The sequence below is a fragment of the Stegostoma tigrinum genome, unplaced genomic scaffold (assembly GCF_030684315.1).
Source record: "Stegostoma tigrinum isolate sSteTig4 unplaced genomic scaffold, sSteTig4.hap1 scaffold_148, whole genome shotgun sequence".
Taxonomy (NCBI): domain Eukaryota; kingdom Metazoa; phylum Chordata; class Chondrichthyes; order Orectolobiformes; family Stegostomatidae; genus Stegostoma; species Stegostoma tigrinum.
The window spans coordinates 109,592-127,110 of NW_026728091.1; the positions used below are offsets into that span (position 1 = coordinate 109,592).

The 17,519-nt window shown below is 43.7% G+C and overlaps 1 long non-coding RNA gene across 1 annotated transcript; it reads left to right on the forward strand.

Moving 5' to 3' along the window:
• Window positions 1–1,465: 1,465 nt before the first annotated feature.
• Window positions 1,466–16,953, forward strand: LOC132207754 (uncharacterized). The gene is made up of 3 exons (XR_009443779.1): window positions 1,466–1,508; window positions 14,384–14,497; window positions 16,809–16,953. It is a non-coding gene; the product is annotated as an uncharacterized LOC132207754 (long non-coding RNA).
• The last annotated feature ends 566 nt before the right edge of the window (window positions 16,954–17,519 follow it).

A 17,519-nucleotide genomic window follows, 5' to 3' on the forward strand; every position in this document is an offset into this window, starting at 1 on the left:
GTACTGACCAATAAAGGGAAGTGCACCAAATTCTTTCTTTACTATCCTAGCTGCCTCTGAATCCTCTTTCAAGGAACTATGCGCCCACTAACAGGACATATTTTCCAGCAATACTCCCCAAGGGCTTACCATTCAGAGTATAAGTCCTGCCCTGATTTGAATTCCAAAACACAGCACATCACATTTATTCAAATTAAACTCTATCTACCACTTCTTGGCCCAGTGGCCCATCTGATCAAGATTCCATTGTACTCTGAAGTAACCTTTTTCAGTATCCACTCCATTTCCAATTTGGTGAAATTCGGGCTGGAAGTTTTCAAGGTCAATTAGGGCTGATCTAGCTACATTAAAATCCCAAATGGATTCAAAAGAAAGTCTGATTTTCCCGAAGATTATAAAGCAATGTAGACATTTGTAATGATCTATCGAGCTAATCACTGTCTTTGATGTTGTGGGATATATTTGCAAAACGCAGTTCATGCATAAAAAAAACAAAATCTCAGGTCACAGATAATTCAAGATAACTCAGCATTTGAGAAGCAGCTGGAGGAGCATTCAAAATGCCAGAGCCTAGTGGCTGTAGGCTTCAAGGTAAGTGTGATTAATTTAGTTTCTTTTTGTTTGACTGGAATAGGCATGCTGAGCTGAAGGTCCTGTTTGTCTACTGAATGGCTCTCTGACCTTAATTTTTGAAAACAGAAAATGCAGTGTTACAATTTCCATATGTTGTGAGCATCAAATGTTGAGGATTACGCTGTCCAAGGCCACACAGCATCCTGGTTTGGATATTTATCATTGTCCATTCACTGTCACTTGCTCAGAATCCTGTACTTCTCCATGAAACATATCTGTTAGTGCACCTGGGTTTCACCATCATATTCTGAATGGGAATTAGACAGAGGCAATAAATGCTGGTCTTGTCAATGAAACTCACCTCACCAGAACAAATAAAACTTCTATCCACCTCCCCCTCTCTCCCTATTTATTTCAGCCCCCTTCCCCTCCCCCTCCCCCATTTCTGATGAAGGGCCTAGGCCCCAAACGTTGGCCTTCCTGCCCCTCTGATGCTGCTTGTCCTGCTGTGTCCATCCAGCCCCACACCTTGTTATCTCAGATCCTCCAGCATCTGCAGTTCCTACTATCTCTGTTGGAAAAGCTCAGAGATCATGGGAACTGCATTGAAACTGCCCGAAACACCAGCTCTTGTGCCCCTGAGATGCTGCTTGTCCTGCTGTGTCCATCCAGCCCCACACTTTGTTTTGCTGGAAAAGCTCAGCCTATTTGCAGCATCTGTGAAGGATCAGGCAGAATTTAACGTTTCAGGTCCGGTGACCCGCCCTCAGAATTGTGGCCTCGTCCTCTGATTGGTTGGAGAACAAGCACGTCCGGTGCCTTCTTCCTGTTCCGCCTGTTGCTTGCTATTGGTCATTCAACGTCGTTCAGCCACGGAGCATGCGTACTGGGAGGGATATCCGGAATGAAACGGTCCTCCATGAGAGCCACAAGCGGTGAGTACAGGTTAAAGGGGAGGGCAGCTTCATACTCTGTTACTTTTCTCACAGCATTCAACAACTTGAAAACTGGATTGAAAATGATAGACAGAGCAGCCACTCCAGAAGCTTCCAAAATTGCACTGCACCTTCTTGATCTGCTGCAATCCACATGGTGAAGTAGCTCAGTCCAACCTGTCTCTGCCTCCCTAACCTGTTCTTCCTCTCACCCATCCCTTCCTCCCACCCCAAGCCGCACCCCCAGCTACCTACTAACCTCATCCCACCTCCTTGACCTGTCCGTCTTCCCTGGACTGACCTATCCCCTCCCTACCTCCCCACCTACACTCTCTCCACCTATCTTCTTTACTCTCCATCTTCGGTCCGCCTCCCCCTCTCTCCCTATTTATTCCAGTTCCCTCTCCCCATTCCCCTCTCTGATGAAGGGTCTAGGCCCGAAGCATCAGCTTTTGTGCTCCTGAGATGCTGCTTGGCCTGCTGTGTTCATCCAGCCTCACATTTTATTATCTTAGCTCCCATGTTGCTGTTTGGTAAGGAGTTACAGGATTTTCATCCAGTGGTGATAAGGTTGTGCTGATATTTGTGTCAGTTGTAATCATTTTGTTCTTATTCCACCTTCACCATATTAGAAACATAGAAAATAGGAACAGGCGCAGGCCATTGTAGCTTTCGATCCTTCTCTGATAGCCACTTTGATCATGGCTGATCATTCTACTCATATTCTTCCCACTAGAGAGTCATACCCTTTGATCCCTTAAGCCCTCACAACTATACATATCATCATCATCATTATCAGTATCAGTGTTTGGCCTTAACTGATTTCTGTGGCAGCAAATTTCACAGGGTCCCCAGTCTCTCTTTTTTTTTGAAAAGGTTTCCTCATTTCAGTCCTTAACAGCTTAGCCCATGCCCCTCAGCTCTGACTACCTGGTCACTGACAACATCCAACCTGTATTGAGGCTTGTTAGAATTTTATTGGCTTCTGTGAAATCTTTCCTCATTCTTCTAAACTTGGGCAGCACGGTGGCTTAGTGGTTAGCACGGCAGCCTCACAGCACCAGGGACCCAGGTTCGATTCCAGCCTCAGGCAACTGTCTGTGTGGAACTTAGAACATAGAACATAGAACAGTACAGCACAGAACAGGCCCTTCAGCCACAATGTTGTGCCGACCATTGATCCTCATGTATGCACCCTCAAATTTCTGTGACCATGTGCATGTCCAGCAGTCTCTTAAATGACCCCAATGACCTTGCTTCCACAACTGCTGCTGGCGACGCATTCCATGCTCTCACAACTCTCTGTGTAAAGAACCCGCCTCTGACATCCCCTCTATACTTTCCTCCAACCAGCTTAAAACTATGACCCCTCGTGCTAGCCATTTCTGCCCTGGGAAATAGTCTCTGGCTATCAACTCTATCTATGCCTCTCATTATCTTGTATACCTCAATTAGGTCCCCTCTCCTCCTCCTTTTCTCCAATGAAAAGAGACTGAGCTCAGTTAACCTCTCTTCATAAGATAAACCCTCCAGTCCAGGCAGCATCCTGGTAAACCTCCTCTGAACCCTCTCCAAATCATCCACATCTTTCCTATAATAGGGCGACCAGAACTGGACGCAGTATTCCAAGTGCGGTCTAGCCAAAGTTTTATAGAGCTGCAACAAGATCTCACGACTCTTAAACTCAATCCCCCTGTTCATGAAAGCCAAAACACCATATGCTTTCTTAACAACCCTGTCCACTTGGGAGGCCATTTTAAGGGATCTATGTATCTGCACACCAAGATCCCTCTGTTCCTCCACACTGCCAAGAATCCTATCCTTAATCCTGTACTCAGCTTTCAAATTTGACCTTCCAAAATGCATCAACTCGCATTTATCCAGGTTGAACTCCATCTGCCACCTCTCAGCCCATCTCTGCATCCTGTCAATGTCCCGCTGCAGCCTACAACAGCCCTCTATACTGTCAACGACACCTCCGACCTTTGTGTCGTCTGCAAACTTGCTGACCCATCCTTCAATCCCCTCATCCAAGTCATTAATAAAAATTACAAACAGTAGAGGCCCAAGGACAGAGCCCTGTGGAACCCCACTCACCACTGACTTCCAGGCAGAATATTTTCCTTCTACTACCACTCGCTGTCTTCTGTTGGCCAGCCAATTCTGTATCCAAGCAGCTAAGTTCCCCTGTATCCCATTCCTCCTGACCTTCTGAATGAGCCTACCATGGGGAACCATATCAAATGCCTTACTGAAGTCCATACACACCACATCCACAGCTCGACCCTCATCAACTTTTCTAGTCACATCCTCAAAAAACTCGATAACGTTTGTGAGGCATGACCTACCCCTCTCAAAGCCGTGTTGACTGTATTTGATCAAGCCATGCTCTTCCAGATGGTCATAAATCCTATCCCTCAGAATCCTTTCTAACACCTTGCAGACGACAGACGTGAGACTTACTGGTCTGTAATTGCTGGGGATTTCCCTATTTCCTTTCTTGAAGAGAGGAATTACATTTGCCTCTCTCCAGTCCTCAGGTACGACTCCAGTGGAGAGCGAGGATGCAAAGATCTTCGCAAGTGGCGAAGCAATTGCATTTCTCGCTTCCCAAAGCAGCCGAGGACAATTCTGGTCCGGGCCTGGCGACTTGTCAATCTTAATGTTTGACAAAATTTTCAGCACATCAGCTTCCTCCATCTCTATCCATTCCAGCATGCACACCTGCTCTTCAAAGGTTTCATTCACTACAAAGTTCGTTTCTTTCGTAAAGACAGAAGCAAAAAACTCATTTAGGGCTTCCCCTACCTCCTCAGACTCCACACACAAGTTTCCTATGCTATCCCTGATCGGCCCTACTCTTTCTTTGACCATTCTCTTATTCCTCACGTAAGTGTAAAATGCCTTTGTGTTTTCCCTGATTCCTTCTGCCAAGCCTTTCTCGTGCCCCCTCCTGGCTCTCCTCAGACCATTTTTGAGCTCCTTCCTCGCCTGCGTGTAACCCTCTCGAGCTGAGTTTGACCCTAGCTTCTTCCACCTTATGTAAGCTACCTTCTTCCTTTTCACGAGAAGCTCCAACGCTCTCGTCATCCAAGGTTCCTTTATCTTACCCCTTCTTGCCTGTCTCAGAGGGACATATTTACTCATCACTCGCAACAACTGTTCCTTAAACAGTCTCCACGTCTATAGTTCCCTTACCATGGAACAATTGCTCCCAGTCCATGCTTCCTAACTCATGTCTAATCGCGTCATAGTTTCCTCTTCCCCAATTAAATATCCTCCCATTTTGCCTAATCCTCTCCTTCTCCATAGCTATGTAGAATGTGAGGCAGTTATGGTCACTATCACCAAAATGCTCTCCCACCACAAGATCTGATACCTGCCCCGGCTCGTTTCCGAGCACCAAATCTAGAATGGCCTCTCCCCTCGTCGGCCTGTCAATGTACTGCGTTAGGAAACTCTCCTGAACACACCTTACAAAAACAGCTCCGTTCAAATCTTCTGCTCGAAGGAGGTTCCAATTAATATTAGGAAAGTTAAAGTCACCCATTACAACAACCCTACTGCGTCCACACTTTTCCAAAATCTGTCGACCTATGCTTTCTTCAATCTCCCTGCTGCTATTGGGGGGCCTGTAGTAAACCCCTAACGAGGTGACTACTCCCTTGCTGTTCCTAATTCCCACCCATACTGACTCAGTAGGCAGATCTTCCTCGACAATGGAAGCTTCTGTAGCTGTGATACCCTCTCTGATTAGTAGTGCTACACCCCCTCCTCTTTTTCCCCTTCCCTATTCTTTTTAAATGTTCTAAACCCTGGAACATCCAGCAACCATTCCTGCCCATGAGAAACCCATGTCTCTGTTATGGCCACAACATCATAGCACCAGGTACTGATCCATGCTCTAAGTTCATCACTTTTATTCCTGATACTCCTTGCGTTAAAGTAAACACACTTTAACCGATCCCTTGGTTCCTTTCCACTAGCTGGTCTACCTCTTGCTACTGCCTCACCTGCATCAACTCTCACCTCTGGTATACAGCTCAGGTTCCCAACCCCCTGCCATACTAAACCCTCTCGAACTACTCGAGCAAACCTTCCACCCAGGACATTGGTCCCCTTCCAGTTCAGATGCAACCCATCCTTCTTGTACAGGTCCCACTTCCCCAAAAGGCATCCCAATTATCTACATATCTGAAGCCCTCCCTCCTACACCAGCTGCGCAGCCACGTGTTAAGCTGCGCCCGCTCCCTGTTCCTCACCTTGCTATCTCATGGCACTGGTAGTAAGCTAGAGAACACTACTCTGTTCGTCCTGCTTTGTAGCTTCCATCCTAACTCCCTGAAATCACTTTTTATATCCTCAACCCTATTTCTGGCTATATCATTAGTGCCAATATGTAACACGATTTCTGGTTGTTCGCCGTCCCCTTTTAGAACCTTATACACCAGATCGGAGACTTCCCGGACCCTGGCACCAGGGAGGCAACATACCTTCCGGGAATCCCGATCCTGACCACAAAATCTCCTGTCGATTCCCCTAACTATCGAGTCCCCTACCACGAGTACTTTTCTATTCTGCCCCCTTCCCTTTTTTGCCACAGTGTCAGGCTCAGTGCCAGAGAACTGACTACTATGGCTTTCCTCTGCTAGGTCATCCCCCCCAGCAGTATCCAAAACGGTATACTTATTGCTGAGGGGAATGCCCACAGGGGATCTCTGCACTGTCTGACGGTCCCCTTTCCTCCCCCTAACTGTAACCCATCTATCCTTGTCCTGAGCCTTAGGAGTGACCAACTCCCGGTAACTCCTCTCAATTACCCCCTCTGCCTCCCGAATGATCCGTAGTTCATCCAGCTCCAGCTCCATTTCCCTAACACGGTTTTCAAGGAGCTGTAGTTGGGTGCACTTCCCGCAGATGTAGCCAGCGGAGACGTGTGCCACGTCTCCCAACTGCCACATTCTGCAGGAGGAGCAAGCAACTGCCCTAGCATCCATACCCCACATTTGTTTACACATTCTCCCCGTGTCTGCGTGTGTTTCCTCTGGGTGCTCCGGTTTCCTCCCACAGTCCAAAGATGTATAGGCTAGGTGGATTGGCCATGCTAAATTGCCCGAGGTGTTCGGGGGTATGTGGTTTGGAGGGGGATGGTTCTGTGTGCGATGCTTCAAGGGGTGGTGTGGACTTGTTGGGCTGAAGGGCCTGTTTCCACACTGTAGGGAATCTAATCTAATCTAAACTCCAGTGAATTTCATCCTAACCAATCAGTGCTGTCCTTACACGTAAGCCTTGCCATTCCAGGAATCAGTCTCATCAACTGTGTGAAGAGCGTCCATAGCCAGAACATCCTTCCTCAGATAAGAATTACAAATTTGCACGTACCACCTCGGGTGTGGTCTCACTAAGATCCTGTACAATTTCAGTAAGACATCACTGCTCCTGTACTCAAATGCTCTCACTCTGAAGGTCAAAATACCATTAGCCCTCTTCGTCCCCTGTTACACCTGCATGCTTACTGTCAGTGACTTGTGTTTTCCTAGTTTTGTAATCCAACTGGATAGTCTTGAACTTATCCACATTATATTTCATCTGCCTTGCATTTTCGCCCCACTCACTCAACTCCAAGTCACACTGAAGCATATTTGCATCCTCCTCACAGATCACTGTCCTAAACCTGCAAGCTTGCAGATACAATATTCGAGTTTTCTCATTTACATAACTAATAGATGATGTGAGTACCTGGCGTCCATCACTGACCCCTGTAGTACCACACTGGTCACTGGCTGGCACACAAGAAATGACTGGCACACAGAAGCAATCAATTCTGTATCCCCCTGAATACCCAATCTCACATGCTCTAACTTTACTTGCTAATCTCTTCTGTGGGACCTTTTGAACGCCTTCTCAAAGCTCACATTAGCCACATCCACTGTCTTTTCAACTCCAAATGTTGCATTCTTGAAACATTCCAGCAGTTTTGTCCAGCATGATTTCCCTTTCATAAATCCATACTGACTCTACTTCTGTCACTGTTTTCCAGTATTACGTTAAGGTCTATAGTTCTCAGGCTTCTCCCTACATCCCTTCGAAAACAAAGGCAGAAGATGAGCCATTTCTGGCCATCTGGCACCCCACACGTATTTATAGATGATACCAACATTTTTGCAATTTCATCCCTTACTTCCCATAATGTCCTGGGATACATTAGATCAGGTGCTGGAGATTTATCCATCTTCATATTTCCAAGATATTTAACACTTCCTCTCCTGCAACATGAACTGTTTCCAAAATATCAAAAATTATTTGAGTTCTTTAGCCTCCTTCATTACAACTTGTCCATGCCGACCAGGCTTCCCAAACTGAACGAGTCCCACTTGCTTGTGTTGGGTCCATATCCCTCTAAACCTTTCCTATTCATGTACCTGTCCAAATGTCTTTTAAATATTGGAAGTGTACCTGCATCTACAACTTCCTTTGGCAGTTCATTCCACATAGAAACAACCTTCTGTTTGAAACAGCTCCCCCTTGTTTACCCTTAAATCTTTCTCCTCTCCATTTAAAAATATACCCTCCAGATTTGGACTCCCCTCTACAAGGGAGAAGACACTTGTTGTACACTTTATACCCCTCATGATTTTATAAACCTCTCTAAAGTCATCCCTCAACCTCCTATTTTCCAGTGAAGTCCCAGTCTCTCCTCATAACTCATACCCTCCAGTACTGGTAACCTATAGACTGTAAGAGTAGCATGACGCCATCCAGAGTAGAAAGTTAATCCAACCACGAGAAGTATCACCTAACCGCCATCTCTTTGGCCCTTCGTCAAATAGTCTGGCAATAAGAACCGTCCAACTTCATACATGGAGAGTGAACGTTTCAGCTGGTTTTCTCCAGCCCCCGAGTCTTGAAATACCTCACGTGAATGAAAAGGGATCTTCCATTCACCTTATCTGTACTCTTCATGATTTTATAAACATACAAGTCCACGCCTCCAATTCTTAGACCGCAATGGAAAAATGTCTCAACCGATCAAGCCTCTCCTTACGACTCAAAGCCTCCATTCCTGGCAACATCCTGGTAAATCCTTTCTGAACCCTCCCCAGCTTGATGATGTTCTTCATATAACAGGAGATCTGAAGTAGCCACACTTTCAACATGTGACGCCAACTTCAAAGAATTAAGGGCCTGAACCCTGAGGTCTCTCTTTTCGACAACACTAACCCTGAGGCCCTACGTTTAATTGTATAAGTCCTGATCTTGTTTGTTTTACCAAAATGAAATGCCTCGCCTTTATCCAAATTAAACACCACCTGCCATTCCTCAGCCTCTTAACCCTATAAATCAAGATCTCTTAGCAATCTTGGACAACCTACTTCGCTGTCCACTATCCTGCCTATTTTGGTGTCATCTGCAAACTTACTGACCATGTCTCCACTATTCTCATCTAAATCACTTTTTTATATAAAGTCAAACAAAATTGGACTGAGCACTGACCCCTGTGGAACACCTCTGGTAACAGGCCTCCGGTCTGAAAAACAACCCTCCACCACCAGTCCCTGTGTCCTGTCACTAAGCCATATAAACGACTTCCACCACTCTGCCTCAATTATCTTCTTTGTTACTTCTCCAAAAAAAATCAATCAACTAATCATTCCTACCTCTCCAAACACATAAATCCTACATTTCACGATTACCTTCAACTACATATCCAAAACCGAAGTCAGACTCTCAGCTCGATAGTTCCCAGGCGTCTCCTTACGTCCCTTAAACGAAGGCACAATTTTAGCCACTCTCCAGTCATCTGGCACCTCACCCGTAATTATAGATGATACAAATATTTCTGCAAAGGGGCCCCATGTTTTCTCTTTAACTTCCCACAACATGATTTGATGCACTAGAGCAGGACCTGGAGGTTTAAAGTCAGAGTGTAATACAGCATGGAAACAGGCCCTTCGGCCCAAACTGGTCCATGCTGACTGTGGTGCCCACTTAGCAATTTCTAATTGCCTGCATTTGGTCTATGACCCCCTCCAAACACTTTCCATCCGTGTACCTACCCAAATGTGTTTTAAACGTTGTTTTTGTGCCTGTCTCAACCACTTTCTCTGGCAGCCCATTCCAAATATGCACCACTGTCTGTGTGAAGAAGTTGCTCCTCACATCCTCCTTAAATCTGCCCTCTCTCACCTTAAATCTGTACACTCCAATTTTCCATTCCCCATCCCTGGGAAAAAGACTACGTGCATTCATCCTATCTATGCCCCTTATGATTTTATTGACCTCAGTAAGGTCACCGCTCACTCTCCTCCATTCCAAGGAATAAAGCCCAATCCTGTCCAACCTCTCCTCAGAACTCAGGCCTACTATTCCGGGCTCTTTGCACAGCTTCCAGTTTAACTATGCCTTTCCTGTAACAGGGTGATCCAAAACTGTACACCACACTGCAAGTGTGGCCTCACCAATGACTTGTACATCTTTAATGTCCCAACTCCTATATGCACTGCCTCGACTGAAGAACGCCAGCATGCTAAATGCTTTGCTCACCACCCTGTCTATCTGTGATGCTGCTTTCAACCAACTATGTACTTGTACTCCTCACTGTCTCTGTCCCACAAGACTCCTCAGAACATACCATTCACTGTATGACTCTGACCTCGGTTGAACTTTCCAAAGGCCAACACCTCACGCTTAGCCGTATTGAATTTCATTTGGCAATCCTCAGCCCACTTCCCCATCTGATCACAATTCCCCTGTAATTTTTGATAACTTGCACTGCTATCAGTGATACCTCTTAATGTTGTATCATCCGCAAACGTACTAATCATGCCGGGTACATTCACATCCAGATCGTTTATGTAAGTGAAAAATGACAAAGGTCCCAGTACTGACCCCTGTGTCACACCATGAGCCACAGGACTCCAGTCCAAGAACCAACCTTCGGCCATCACGCTCTGCTTCCTACCATCGATCCCATGAGTAGCTCTCCCTGGATCCCGCACAACCGAACCTTCATGACTAGCCTGCTGTACGGGGCCTTGTTAAAGGCCTTACTAAAGTCCACATAGACAGCATTCTCTGCCTTACTGTCATCAATCCTCTTGCTTACCTCTTCGAAAAGCATGAATAATTTGTCAGACATGATTCTTGTGCACAAAGCCATGATGCCTATCCCAAATCAGACCTTGAATATCCAAACATTTGTGCATCCACTCCCTGAATATCATCTTCAATACCTTGTCTAGCACTGGTTCACTGGCCTGCAGTTCCCCATGGGTCTTTGCTACCTTTCTTAAATAATGAGACAACATTAGTCACCCTCCAGTCTTCCGGAATTTCAGCAGTGGCAAAAGATGAAGCAAAAATCTCTGCAATTTCTTCCCCAGCCTCCCGCAGTGTCTGAAGCTGGACTTCATCAGGTCCATTGGATTTATCAACTTTAATGTGCTTTAAGGCTGTAAACACCTCCGCGATGGTCCAGAACATCCCCACTTGCTTCCCTTTTTATCCTTAGCATCCATGATTCTCTACTTAGTAAACACTGAGAAGAAATTCATTAAAAATCTCCCCCATTTCTGTGAACTGTTTTCAAACCAAAATATTTCTCCTCCTGGTTTGTCTAGCCTCCATTTCTTTCTCAACAGTAAAAACTGATGCAATATATTCCTTTAAGATCTCTCTCTCCTCCTCTGGTTCAACACAAAGTTGACGTTTTTCATCTTTATGGAGCCCTGCTTGCTCTCTCGGTGCTCTCTTCCTCGAAATGCACTTGTAAAAACTCTGAATTATTCTTAAGCTTATCTACCACGGCAGTTTCAAGTTGCTTTTTTGCCGTCCTGATCTCCTGTTTAAGAATTCCCCTAACACTATTTACACTGTTCACGATATTCATTTGAGCCAAGTTGTTTTCATCTAATAATTTATTATTGTTATTTTTATTCTTGACTAAAACCTGAGTATCTTTTTCACCATTGCTCTCTAATCCTACCAGCCATACCTGTCACTTGAACAGGGACATAATGACTCTGAATTATCACACTTTTGAAAGCCTCCCACTTATCAGACACCCTTATGCCTGCAGTCTACTCCTGATAACTTTTGAAAGTTATAAAAACAGAAGTTGCTGGAAAAGCTTACCAGGTCTGGCAGCATCTGTGAGGAAAAATCAGTTAACATTTCGGGTCTGTTGATCCTTCCTCAGAACTTTTGAAAGTCCTTGTCTTATACCATTAAAAATTGCTTCCTCCAATTGAAAACTTTTAATTTTTCTGGAAGACATATCCTTTTCCACAACTGTTGTAAAACTGATAGAATTACTATCACAAGATTCAAAGTTTCTCTGTTCTGTCACTTCAGTCACTTGCTCTGCCTTATTAACCAAGAAAAGCTTTTTATTTTCATAGGAACATTGATTTATTGGTAAAGAAAATTTTCTTGAATGCATTTCACAAATTACTCACCATCCAAACCGTTAACACTCTGTTAGTCCAGGTAAATGTTTGGAAACTGAAGATCACCAACTATTATAATCTTATTATTCTTATACCTATCTGAGATCTCTCTGCACATTTGTTCCTCAATTTCCCTCTGACTATTAGGAAACCTATGGTACAATCCCATTAGATGATCGTTCCTTTTTATTTCTAATTTCAACATATGTTTTCATTGAATGGTGTTTCTAAAATATCTGTTCTGGTGATAGCAGCAATGTTTTCCTTATTAATAAAAGCTACTCCCTCACCTGTTTTGCCTCCCTTTCGATCTTTCCTCTGAAATCTGGAACATTATTACAGGCAAAATATCTTGCAGGAGGTGGATGATGTGGAAAAATTCTTCCTACCAAAATGAATGGAGCACAATATTTGTTAAATGGAGTTCTGAAGTGCAGAAGAATGAAAATTAAGAAATTGAATTTCAGAGTTAGTGTGCAGATATAGAATGTTATCAGAGGGTCACACAGCATGGAAACAGGCCCATCGATACAACTAGTTCATGCCGACCATGTTCCCAAACTAAACTAGTCCCATCTTTCTGCGTTTGGCCCATATTCGCTCTCATCCTTTCAAATTCATGTATTATCTGAATGTTTTTTAAACATTGTAATTGTAACCCACATCCACCACTTCCTCTGGCAGTTCATCCCACACACTGAGCACTCTGTGTAAAACAAAAAGTTGTCCGTCATGTCCATTTTAAATCTTTCTCCCCTCATCTTAAAAAAAATTCCCCTGGTTTTGATAACCCCCCCCCCACCTGAGGGAAAAGACCTTTACTATTCCTTATCTGTGTGTCTCATTATTTTATTAACCTACATAAGTCCATTTCTCAACCACTTAGCTTCCAGTGAAAGAAGTCCCAGCCTATCCAGCGTATTTTTATAACTCAAACCCCTTCATTCCCAGCAATATCCTGGTAATTTTGTCCAAACCCACTCCAGTTTAATAATAATCTTCCCATAACAGGACGACCAGAGCAGCGCACAGTCCGACAGAAGAGGACTCGCCAACATCACTTCCCAACTCCTGTACTCAAAGGCCTGAGCAATGAAGACAAGTGTGCTAAATGCCTTCCTAACCACCCTGTCTATCTGTGATGCAAATTTCAAAGAATGATGTACCTGAAACCCGAGGTTTTTCTCCTGATCTGCAACACTACCCAGAGCCCAACCATTAATTGTGTAAGTCCTGCCCTTGTGAAGTATTGCGTTTTGGTAGAACAAACATTTATCAAAATAAAATTCAATCTCCCATTCCTCAGCCCATTGCCCCAATTGATTAAGATCTCTCTGAAATCCAGAAAGCCACTAGGCCATCTCCCTTATTATGACAACAAATAATCATCAGTGAAAAGATGTTCACTTCATTTGTACAAGGAAGGGGTCAGACCAAATCTCGAATACCACATGCAGGTTTTGGTCTTCTGTTCGTTTATTCAAAGTGGCTCAGAGGAGGTTTACAAGATTGAAACCTGGAATAAGTGGGTTGTCTGAGGAAGATGGATTGGGCAGGAAAGAGGGAAAAGGATTTGTCAGGAGCTGCTGATTAAAACAGGAAACTGATGTGAGCCAGGATATAGGGTGTAGTGAAGTAGAGTCTGTTTGGGTTGAGCTGAGAAACACCAATGGACAGAAAATGACCTTAGTGCTGCATATGGACCCCAAGCTGCAGTAATATTAGGGAAGGCATTAGGGTGGAATTGAGAGATATAAGGCATAAAGTTATGGCTTTAATTACAGGTGACTGCAACCTACTTATAAATTGTCCAAATCACAACTGTAGCAGTACAGTGCAGGAGGGATATTTAGTGCCTATATGGTACAATTTTATGAATCAACATGTTGAAGAAGCAGATGGGTGTTGTATAATGAGGATGGAATAATTGACAATCGAGTTGAGTACGGGCCCTTAAGGATGAGGGACCACAATAGGATAGAATTCTTCACAAAGCTGGAGAGTGATGAATGTTGTTTCTGAGACTTGGGTCCTGTATTTAAATGAAAGAAGTTAAAATGATATGAGGCACGAGCTAGTTGTGATAAATGGTGAATCAGTGTTTAAATGGATGATGGGAAATGGGTAATGGCAAATGTTGAAAGAGGACGTGGGCAAGCTGTGGAAGTTCTTCATCGCAGCCTGGCATAAGAACAAAATGGGAAACATGATCAAACCACAGCACAGAAAGGGAAATGAACACGTGTTAAATTTAAGGAAGCAGCATACACAATTAGGTCAATAAAACAACTGACAACAGGATTGGGAGCAGTTTAGGTTTCTGCAAAGGGAAAGAAAGGGATTTAATCAGAGTGAGAAAACAGAACATGAGTGCATGCTGCAGGGACCATACAAACCAATAGAATTTTGTTTTATATTCATTCACAGGATGTGAACTTTGGTGGCTTGGCCAGAATTTATTGCCCATCTGTGATTGCCCAGAAGGCTATCAAGTGTCAACTGCATTGCTGTATGGCTGGAGTCACACACAGACCAAACCAGGTAAGGATAACAGTTCCTTTCCCTGAAGGATATTTATGAGCCAGATGGCTTTTTCCTGACGATCAACAACGGTTTCATGATCATCATTAAACTCTTAATTGAAGATTGGTAATGAAAGACTGGTCAAGAAGAATATAGGGTCTCCTGACAAGCAGAAACAGGGAATTTATAATGGGGTACAAAGTGATAGCGGAACAATTAAATATGACTGAGATTTTCAATAAGGAGGGTACAAATAACCTCCCAAAATTAAGGGGATCACAGGGTCTAATGGGAAGGTGGAATCAGAATTAGTAGGAAAATGATATTGGGACAACTAATGGGATAACAGGCAGATAAATCCCCAGACACTGATAACCTTCATCTCAAAGTACCTTAGGAAGTGGCAATAGAAATAGCAGATTCACAACTGGTTTTCCTCCAAATTCTATAGACTCAGTTTTTATGGATTGGAGAATCGCTACTGTAACCCCAATATGTAAGAAGGGAGTCAGAAAGAAAACAGGGAATTTGCATAAAATTGTTGGTTGGAAAAATATGTTCGTGTCCACTATAAAAGATGGAATGACAGAGTACTTGCAAGATAGTGTCAAGATCAGACAGAGTCAGCAGAACGTTTTTCCGTGCTGTAGACTCTGTGTTGGGTGTGAATTCCCTCCACACCACTCACCATCCTGACTTGGAAATGTGTCGCTACACCTTCAGTGTTGCTGGATCAAAATCCTGAATTCTCTCCCTAACAGCATTATGCGTCCACCTACCGCTCATGGACTACAGTGGTTCATGGAGACAGATCACTGCCACTTTCTTAATGACAGTTAAACACAGCCAGCAATGCCCACAGGATGTGTTTTTAAAAAGACTATCAAGGCCAAGTGCGAAAGTGGAATTGAAGCCGAAATAGATCAACTTTGACCTTTTTGAGGCTTGAGAGGCAGAATGGATAACTGATTCCGAATTTCTGATCTCTTCTCCTATTAAAATGCATCATCTCACCAGGAATGATGTATTCCCTGTAACTTAGAAGGATGACAGCTGATGTGATTAAAACTTTTCAAATGTTAATTGAAGCTGGTCGGGGTGTAGAGAGGAACTAATCCACTGGGTGAATGAAGTGGGAGCTCAAACACCCTCCTCACCCGCAGTCATCAGACAAGACCTGAGCTTCTTTGTCCTGCGGTTTATTCAAACGTAGGAATGAGGAACAAGTGTGGGTCACTCGGCCCCTCGAGCCTGCTCTGCGACTCAATAAAATCACTGATTTAATTTCAACCTCAGTTCTATGTACCTGCATATCGCAGAATATCTTTCATTGTCTTGGTCAGCAAGAATCTGTCTCTGCCTTTTAAAAAAAAAAGATGCTGCATCCACTGCCTTTTGCTGAAGGGAGTCACAAAGATTCTCAGCCCTCTGAGAGAAATGTTCCTCACTATTTCAAATGGACTCACCCTTACCTTTAAACAATGACCTCAGTTCTAGATCCTTCCACAAGAGGGACCACGTTTTCACCATGCATCTGGTCAGGTCCCCTCAGGATCTTTCATGTTTCAATTTAGTATCCTCTTTCTTTTCTAAACTCCAGAAAATACAGACCTAGCCTGTATTTTCCTCCAGATGTTCCTTTAAGGCAATCCACTCATTCCAGGTATTACTCTATTGAATCTGCCCTGAAATGTTTCATAACAACCTTCTCTGAGTCGGGTGACCAGAACTGAACACAGTACTCCAAATACAAATCCCACCAGAGCAAAAAGGGGAATTAATTATCGAAAGGAGGACCATGAATTCCCACCTGCTTGCAGGAATGCATTTTCAGCCAGCTTCGGTCATTTACACGTATCCAGTTACAGACTGACACAGGTTATGGTCAGATAGTTGTACGGTTTGTATTGTTACACCGACAGCATTGTTGTGGTCTCACTCAAACCTCCCACTTTGGCTCTGCACAAATAATGATTGGCTCTGTAGCCAGTTCCCACAGCCTGATTTGTCCTGTATTTTTCATCTTCTGTCCTTTCAAAGATATCAAATGATCCAAGTGGAATAGCTCAGCAAGACTGACAACATCTGTGAAGGAAAGAACAGAGTTAATGTTTTGAGTTCGGTGACCCTTCCTCTGAACTTGAGAAAGGATCATCAGACCTGAAACATTAACCTGTTTTTTTCATTCACAGATGTTGCCAGATCTTCTGAGCTTTACCAGCAAATTATTTTTCATTCCTGATTTACAGCATCTGCAGTTTTTAATGATCCAGGTGACAATCTAGCAGCTTTCATTCTACTTTTAACTGTTGTAAATTTATTTTTTCAGGGAATTGGAAAGGGAGCATTTACTGACAGGCTGCTCAACTCAAACACTGGATCAAGAACTGCCGGGAACACTTAATTCTCAGGAGCTTTGAATATGGAAGGAACAAGTGTCATTCACAGTGAAGAGAAACCATTTACGTGGCCTGTGTGGACAAGCCTTCAGTCAATTGTCTGGCCTGTCAGTACGTAAATGCAGTCAAAACAGGGTGACAACCATAACATCAAACAGCTCTTGCTTTGTAATATCATAGTGATGGATCTCAGTTTGAGTTAAGCAAGGGCCACTCATCTCCTCTCCTCCCTACATTCTTAGTGCAAACATGGACCAAACAGCTGAATTCCAAATGTGAGAGTGACTATCCACTATCTTAAGGCTCCATTTGACAGAGCATTGTATTAAGGAATCATGACAAAGCTAAGTTCAATAGGAACCAGAGAATATTATTCTTCCTTGGATAGCTGGTTTTTGAAAAGATTGCATCTTCAGACCTCAGTAAATCGAAACAAGGTGAATTTATTCAAACTTGTACCACATACTTGTGGAAGAGGTCTGTAAGTTTAGCTCGGAGACACTACACCTTTTACAGCTCAAAACAGCATATGAAGGCATTTTCATGTAAAAATGGTTGCATATGACATTGATATAAAATAAATTATTTCACTTACTTACTATAAAAACAGGATGCTGTTCAGTTTCTGACAAAGTTCTGAG